Below are 8,017 nucleotides of genomic sequence, written 5' to 3' on the forward strand. Positions count from 1 at the left end.
ATGTCTGGCTGTGCTGGGTCTTTGTTGCTGTGCATGGACTTTCTGTAGCTGCTGCGAGGGGGCTACTCTAGTTTTGGTGCAGGAACTTCTTGTTGCAGTGGCTTATCTTATTGCAGATCACAGGCTCTAGAGCATGGGAGCCTTTGTAGTTGCAGGATGTGAGCTCTGTAGTTTTGGCCGGTGGGATTAGTTGTGGCATCTTCCCAGAGCAGAGATCCATCCCGTGTCTCCTGCATTGGCAGGCAGATTCTTTACCACTGAGCTACTAGGGAAGCCCACCTGGTTTGTCTTTTAACAGTGGGTGGGATGATTACAGGGCTCAGTTATGTGTGCTACAGCCATGGCATAACAGCCAACAGAAAGAAGTCATATGAGCTGATGAGGATGGAGAGCGTATGGCTTTCTGTGTCACTGAGATCCCCAGCACCTTTTCCTTTCTGCAGGTATGATTCTTTTTCTAGATCAGAAAATTAATGCTCCTATCCCTCAAAGTTGTTTCTTCCCAAGGTGGCCTTTCCAAGGAATATATTTTATGTAAGGGGAACACTTTGCCATGGAATAGAGTCTCTGGGAGAGTTTCCAGGAAGGGGAAGGACAGCTCAGCTGGCAGGAAGAGATGCCAGCTCAACCTGGTCACACTGACTATTGACACTCAGTTGAGGCTCAAGCACATAAGGAAATTTGTTGATTCTGCTCTTGTTACTCAACTGACCGAAGGTAGAGTCTGAGGATTTAATGTGATTTCGTCATTGGCTGTATTGGCTTTCTCATTTTAGAATACTGTGTGGAGAAGTCACTGCAAGGCAGTCATTACAAATGCGGAAATGATTCTTTCATTGCTATTTAAGAAATATTTATTTTCTAGCACCTACTATGTGCCACTCTACTAGACACAGGGCTTCCCAGGTGGTGTGAGTGGTAAAGAACCCACCTGCCAATGCAGGAGACATAAGAGACATGGGTTCAACGTCTGGGTCAGAAAGAGCCCCTGGAGAAGGAAATGGCCACCCACCCTAGTATTCTTGCCTGAGAAATCCCATGGATCGAGGAGCCTGGTGGGCTACAGCCTGTGAGGGTGCAGAGAACTGGACATGACTTAGTGACTAAACAACAGCAATAACAGCCTAACTTTAATGAATCACTTAATTTCCCTAAATATCACCTCAGATCCTACATTTGTGAAAGAAGATTAAAATTATCTACCTGGCAGTAAACTTGTGAAAATGAAATACAATTAAGAATAAAAAAATTCCTAGGTCAAAATCTGGCAAGCAATTCATAAATCCTTATTCTTTTTTCTGAACCTCATCCACAAGCTACTTTTCACTGACTTCCCAGGTAAAACAGTCAAAAGGTAAATTACAAAAACATGTAGTTGCCATGTCATCTGAAATAGTGCATTCAACTAGGCAGGTTGGCAGGGACTCTTCATGTAAGACACACTGAGTGAGGAGGCTGGATTCTCCTCTGTCTTGATACAGTGAACCAGAGAACCTGGCTACACATGAGAAGAAGCAGAAATCACATGTATCTCTCTGGTTTAGATGAGAAGTGTTCCAAATCTGTGTACCCTGAGAATCCAAGCACATGTAATTGGCTATTCCCCAAACATGGTGCCGCTAAGTTGCTTCAGTCATGTCCTACTCTTTGCACCCTTACAGACTGTAACCCACCAGGCTCCTCTGTCGGTGGAATTTTCCAGGCAAGAATACTGGAGTGGGTTGCTGTTTCCTTCTCCAGTGAATCTACTCAACCCAGGGATCGAACCTGCGTCTCTTATATCTCCTGCATTGGCAGGCAGGTTCTTTACCACCTGTGCCACGTGGGAAGCCAGACATACACAGGACATAAAGCAAGGATTCCCTTTCAGCCATAAACCCCCTGATTTCTAGCATTGTTTCCATTGGAAGATATGAGTGCCATCTTGGAAGATTGACAACATTTCTTAATTTGGCAGCAGTTAGTTCCTCAATGATGATATTTAACATTAGTGCCCCTGCAAAGAGAAAAGGGATGGGGTTGGTACCCCTGAAGAACTTTATCATTTGACTCTGCTCTTCTTGTCTCTAACTTCTAGAAGATGCTTTTAGGACTTGGATGTTGAAGTGGATCTTCGATTTAATTGGGTACCAAAATAATTTGTATGAACAATCCCTGTTGGGGAAGGGGGCTAGTTGGATTCAATAATACTCAGATATAATCTCAAGCATCCTGTAGTTATTGTTGGTTTTTAAAGCAATCTCTCACCTATTGTCAGTGTAGAGGCTTTTTTTTTTTTTTTTTGAGAAATACAGCATAGAATACAGAAATAACACAGAAATAAAGACAGAGGAGAAAGTGCACTATTAATTATTCATTCATTAAATAAGTTTAAGACTGTTTTTGAAATGTTGTTTTGATCCCTAGGGTAACCCTTGAAGTCTGCATCACTCATCTAGAATGTGGTATGTACATCAAGGAATCTGCTAGTGAGCTTAGAAAATGTGTTTGAATTTTTAAGGCAAGGAATTTCAGAAAGGAAAAATAAGGCCAGGGGCTAGGATGTTTAGTAGGGGTTAGTGAATTTATTTAGTACTAAGCACTTTACAATTACTTCCCCTCATTTAATTCTCACAGTAAAGCACCGAGATAAGCATCATTAGCATCCGTTTTACATTTAAGTAAACCAAAGCTCAAAGAGGTTAAGAAACTTGCTCTGAGTGACACAGATGGTAACCATGTAGCAAGTTAAGATTCAAGGCTCTTTTTTTTCCACTGAAAATTTAGCAAAAGTATAATTTTGCATACAGGACTGATACAGTCTATATATTCTCTAGTTTTAGCTTACCACATTGTGTCTCAAACTCTTTAAACAGTAATTCACCTGGAAAGCCAAGCATAGCGTCTTGTACTCAGTGGACAATCAATAACCATGAGTGATAGTAATGTTTCTGAATGTGGTTGAATAGAATTTTCCTTTGTCATTCATCCGTTACCTTAGAGAGATCCAGTGCTTCTGTTTTAATGGTTTACATGCATGAAGACAAAAAACTCTGCTTAGGGCAGGAGGAGGAAGGGTAATTGGAATGGAAGAAAGCAGAGAAGGAGAAAGAAAGTCTTTGGAAGTCAGAAATTTTTATCTAACAGTCTGCTTCTCCTGAGTCTCCTGTGTCGGGAGGCTGGTTCTTTACCACTAGCACCACCTGGGAACATATATATTTAGATAATTTATAGTCAAATTGTAAATGACCCTATTGGCTATTTCACTGAAATGCCCAGATAGTAGTGGGGCAGGGTTTGTAATGAAGTTTAGTATCAATTTGAGTACTATTGTACTATGACAAAGACAGGGCAGAAGAGAAAAATAAGTAAAATACTCTGAGTTCATAGGAAGCAAAATAACTTGTACATGTATTTTCAAATATAATGTACTCTCTAAATTTTAGCATTAGCTTATATTATCAGGAATAAAATGGTGACATTTGGTTATACATTTTATTCTTACCTTTCTTTCTTTCCTTCCTCCCTGTTTCACTCCCTCCCTCTCTCTCTTCCTTTCTTCCTCTCATCTTTTCCTCCTTCTTTCCTCCTTTCTTTATTAAAATTATTTTCTGGAAAATACCATGTCAATGTCCCTTTTACTTATTTTTCAAATTTATATTTTTCCAAGAAAAACAAAAGTGCTTGGAACCAAGTGCCAGAACTGTTGATATAGTTGAATATATTATCTAACCCATGTCCCAGCTCAATGACCAACTGGTGGTGTGAATTTATGTGCTCCACTTAACTACTCAAAAATCAAAGACATTCACTACTCATGTCAATAAAAAATTGTGTTCTCTTGAGAGTCTGGAAATTCAAATACAACATTTAAAGAAAATACATACTCTCAATTTAGCCAGTTTTCAGGGGCAGAAAGGAACAATGATGTCAAATGTGTGAACTGACTTTAAAACAAAGAGTAATTGTAGAAAAATTAAAATGCAAATTCTTGAGGTTTAGATTTGAGAAAACATTAAACTCAAACTCACAAAGTTGCTGTGAGATAGCTATTATCTCTAATCATAAATTTTTAAGTTGTTTGTAAACACTATTACTCATTGATTACTTAGTGCTTGTTATGTGCTAAGAACTTTTAAGAGTTGTGGCATTTAGTTCTCACAAAAAATATCAACAGTATTGTATCAAGTTCTACTAAGTAGAAGATTTATAGCAAAATGTGACTGATGTCAAGTTCCATGATCTTTCCTATTTTGTTAGAAAATTCTACAAAGTATGTGACTACTAAAAAGCCAGGATTTCTCTCAGGGCTTTGGAAAAGTCCATATAAGGAAATAACCATGATGTATAATTTCACAGTAAAATTTCTTTTTATCTTTCAAATGGTTGATGGCACACTAGATCTAATTCTTGACTGAAATTAAATTCTAACCTCCAACTTACAAGACACATTCAGTCCTACAGGGGAGGTTAGGAGACATGCTGCTGTTGACTATAATGGCACCAATGGCTGCCATATAGTTGGGGTAATCAGGGTGGAGCAGAGTAGAATTTATAATGCAAAACACAGCAAAAACAATCAGAAGCAGACCAGATCTCACCAGCCTGCTCTGTGTGACATGAGAACATGTGGAGGAATGAAGTGTTCATAATTATGAATAGCAGCTATATTACCATAACTACATTATTCATGGCTTCAAATGGAAATGCTGTCTTGAAATTCCATGCCACTGCTTTTTTTTTTTTTAATTTTTAACAGCAACAATTTCTCTTGTTCATTGTTTAACCACTCAACAAAGCTTCAGGCAGTGCTGGGAGTGGGGTGATTCTTCTTTTTCTATTTCTAAATATGACACCTTGGCTTGGCCATAAACAACACGTATAATGAAAAGAGCCTTTGGAGAGAGGATCGAGGCAGGGTGGGTGGGACTAGCAGGCAATTAGTATCTCGAGTCCACTGAGAAGTGAGGAAATGGGTCGCTGATTGCTATTCTCAAGTGCTCTCTCACCCGCCAGGTGCCAGGGCAAGAACGGGTCAGCAGAAATTCTGTCAACAAGATTTTACTAGCTGTCTGGATTGTAGTTCAACTTCTTGCCTTTAAAATAACTCAGGGAACGTCATCTCTCCAAGACCTTGATTTTTTGACAAGAACAAAAAGGAAACACACTTATACAGCTTAATTTTAAAAAGAGAAGGAAAAAAACGGAGAGATACTCCTCTGTTCTTCTGGACTTTAATTTGTAGCAAACAAGTTACATGGTTTCATTTAAATACACGATGGTCGTAAACATATGAGATAGTTATTATTATGCCCATAAAAATAAAATGGTGTATGGACAGAGTTTGCAGTGTTGCCCAAAGCCAAGTAGTTTAAAAAAAAAAAAAAAAGTGGGGAACTGATATTCAATCCCAAGACAGAAAAGACAGTAGCTCTTACTTCAGGCTTTTCCTTCAGAAGACATTGCGTGTTTGTGCTGTAGTTTCCATCATGTCTGACTCTTTGCGACCCTATGAACTGTAGCCCACCAGGCTCCTCTGTCCACAGGATTCTCCAGGCAAGAATACTGGAGTGGGTTGCCATGACTGCCTCCAGGGGATCTTCCTGACCCAGCGATAGAATCCATGTCTCTTACATCTCCTGCATGGGCAGGTGCTTTCTTAACTACTAACACCACCTGGGAAGCCTCAGAAGACATTAATGAAAAGTCAAATGCTTTATTAATCAATTTCCAGGCATAGGCAAGTCCATTTTTTTTTCTAGCTATGCAATCAGAAGAGTTGCTTTATCTATGTAAATCTTGCCTACAATACAGGTAGATATGGAGATCCTTGTTCAATTCCTGGGTCTGGAAGATCCGCTGGAGAAGGGATAGGCTACTCACTATACTCACTCCAGTATTCTTGGGCTTCCCTTGTGGTTCAGATGGTAAAGAATCCACCTTCAATGTGGGAGACCTGGGTTGGATCCCTGGGTTGGAACGATCCCCTGGTGAAGGGAAAGGCTACCCACTCCAGTATCCTGGCCTGGAGAATTCCATGGACAGTCCACGGGGTCGCAGAGAGCCGGACACGACTGAGCGACTTTCAGTTTACTCAACCTTGTAGGAGCATTGACTGAACCAAATGGTGTGATGCCACTGCAGACCGTGATCGCAGCCATGCAATTAATAGATGCTGGCGCCTTAGAAGGAAAGTTATGACAAACCTAGACAGCATGTTAAAAAGCAGAAACATCAGTTTGCTGACAAAGATCCGTATAGTCAAAGCTATGGGTTTTGTCTGTAGTCATCTTATCCATAGCTTTTTATACATAGTTTTTTTTATATGTAGTTTTTTTGTTTTGTTTTGTTTTCATCCATAGTCATCTACAGATGTGAGAGTTGGAGCATAAAGAAGGCTTTATGTTTCTTTATTGATGTTTTTTTACTGTGATCCTGGAGTAGACCCTAGAGGGTCCCTTGGACAGGAAAGAGATCAAACCAGTCAATCCTAAAGGAAATCAACCTGGAATATTCATTGAAAGGGCCAATGCTGAGTATGAAGCTTTAATACGTTAGCCACCTGATGTGAAGAGACTGCTCGATGAAAAAGACTCTGATGCTAGGGAAGATTGAAGGTATAAGGAGAAGGCAGAGGATGAGATGGTTAGATAGCATCACCTACTCAATGAAAATGAATTTGAACAAACTCTGGGAGATAGTGGAAGACAGAGGATCCTGATGTGCTACAGTCCATGGGGTTGCAAACAGACAAGACTTAGCTACTGAACAACAGTAAAACACTTCTTACTGGGCCCAACACAGAGGAAATGCTCAGTAAATTATTATTTATGTCACAAAGATGATGGGGAAATAGTGCTAGAGGATAAACTGAGGCATAAAAATAAAAATTTTAAGAGTTTATTTGCACAAACACTGATTTAAATCTATTAACAGCAGAGCCAAATCAAATCTGCTTAGAGCTACTCTACTGGTAAGAGGTAAAGGAAAAGGCTTTAAAGAGCAGACTTGAAGCAAAGCAAGGGGATAACTTGACCAGCTATAGGATAAATGGTGCCCTTATTTAGAATGTCTACTTGGCTGTTTGTGATTGGTTGTTCTTAAGTTTTAGTTTCCTATCCTTGAGTCACTTACGTGTATTGACTCTGGTGTAAGTTTGGTTTGCTTACCTAAGCTGCCAAGGCATTAGCACCCTCTCAGTCTAATGGCTTCTTTGTTTAATTAATTTAACTGGGTATAGGTGGCTTTTTTCTTTTTCTTTCTTACTTTTTTTTTTTTTTTTGTATAGTTCTTTTACGTATTCTTGCCATCTCCTCTTAATATCTTCTGCTTCTGTTAGGTCCATACCACTTTTGTCTGTTACTGTGCCCATCTTTCCATGAAATATTCCCTTGGTATCTCTAATTTTCTTGAAGAGATCTCTAGTCTTTCCCATTCTACTGTTTACCTGTATTTCTTTGCATTGATCACTGAGGAAGGCTTTCTTATCTCTACCTGCTATTCTTTGGAATTGCTTTTCACTTCACTTCTTTTCTCAGCTATTTGTAAGGCCATTTCAGACAACCATTTTGCCTTCTTGAATTTCTTTTTTTTTGGCGGATGGTCTTGATCCCTGCCTACTGTACAATCTCATGAACCTCTGTCCATAGTTCTTCAGGCACTCTCTCTATGAAATCTAACCCCTTGAATCTATTTGTCACTTCCACTGTATAATCGTAAGGGATTTGATTTAGGTCATACTTGAATGGCCTAATGGTTTTCCCTTCTTTCTTCAATTTAAGTCTGAATTTGGCAATAAGGAGTTCATGATCTGAGCCACAGTCAGCTCCTGGTCTTGTTTTTCACTTACTGTATAGAGCGTCTCCATCTTTGGCTGCAAAGAATATAATCAATCTGATTTTGGTATTGGCCATCTGGTGATGTCCATGTGTAGAGTCTTCTCTCTCTCTCTCTCTCTCTCTCTTTTTTTTTTTTAAGAGTCTTCTCTTGTGTTGTTGGAAGAGGGTGTTTACTATGACCAGTGCATTCTCTTGGCAAA

Source organism: Ovis canadensis, chromosome 14, assembly GCF_042477335.2.
Source record: "Ovis canadensis isolate MfBH-ARS-UI-01 breed Bighorn chromosome 14, ARS-UI_OviCan_v2, whole genome shotgun sequence".
Lineage (NCBI taxonomy): Eukaryota > Metazoa > Chordata > Mammalia > Artiodactyla > Bovidae > Ovis > Ovis canadensis.